Raw genomic sequence first — 1,277 nt, forward strand, 5'->3', positions numbered from 1 at the left:
TTTATTTATTGATCAGGATACTCTTATCATGTTTACCTTTTCGGTACATGTACGATGGGCAAAGAGCGACGGCACGGCATCCTTTTTAAGCCTCGACCCCTTCGCTGACAAACCACAAACAACCAACACCCGTAGGTTTCGTTCGTAACTCTCCGGCGAAAAATGATCGGAGCAGAGCTTCGATCTGGGGGTCGACGCCCAAGGCTTTCCAAAGTCTACTCGTCGAACAGCGTTCACCCACACCTTCTCTAATTTCCGCTCCGTTGGAAACTTGTGAAAAAGCACCTCCGGGTTGCGCAGCGGCTTGTTTGAGCAGCCCACAGCGCTTTAAGTTGTACTCGGCATCTTTCGAGGAACAGCTGGGCAGTCTTGGACGCACCGAGTTGCTCGCTAAAACGAGTCTAGGAGACCTCGCAAGCAAATAAACAAAAGGCTATACGGAAGCTACACGGGCTACAAGTAAAAGCAACGGCTAAACACGCAATAACAAGCCGAAGTAGCGGTGGTAGCGGCACAAAGAAGCGCACGCGACGGCTACGCCGTGCTCCCGTCCGGAACGGAGGAAAAAAAGAGAACGATGTTGACATCACGGCCCAATGTTGCTTTAGCGATCGGCAACCCGCTGGCCGCCCGCTAAGGAGCAGCGGCTCGCGGCGGGTCGCGTTTTTAATATCGGCATTAGTTGAGAATGCGGCGTCGCACGGACGTGAAATTTTGGCTGGGGTCGTATTTTGTGTAACTAAAGCGATACCAGTAATTTAATTCATTTTGAGTTTTGGCCGGAGGTGCCCTTTAAGACAGAGTTGTGAAAGTAGTGCTGATGCTTGGCTAATCCGGCTAATCTCGTCCTTGCATAGCTCGCGCCAACAAATCAAGGACAACAACGTCAACGACAAGAACAACAATTATAACGTGGAAAGAAAAGCGCCAGTGTACGCATCATCTTCGGTAATGCGATTAGAACAAAACGTGTAAAATATTTGCTCAAGGATAAGCACACTCCGTGCGACGCGACCGGCGCGCCGCCGCGCGGCCGTCACCGAAGGTAGGCAGTGAGGGATCCATATCATATGAGCGAATGACATTTTAGCGAACAGAGACATTTGAGCGAATGGACGTTTTAGCGAATAACGGGGGCGCGCGTTAACCCATCCGCCGCGCTGCGCTTTAAGCGCTAAACACATGTATGACGAAACCGTCCGATCCGACGTCCGACCGCGCAATACGACGGTCGGAGGCGAGGGTTATCAACGCTCTCCGATGCTATGAAAACCCTC

The sequence above is a fragment of the Ixodes scapularis genome, unplaced genomic scaffold, assembly GCF_016920785.2.
Source record: "Ixodes scapularis isolate PalLabHiFi unplaced genomic scaffold, ASM1692078v2 PGA_scaffold7__128_contigs__length_106722199, whole genome shotgun sequence".
NCBI classification, from domain to species: domain Eukaryota; kingdom Metazoa; phylum Arthropoda; class Arachnida; order Ixodida; family Ixodidae; genus Ixodes; species Ixodes scapularis.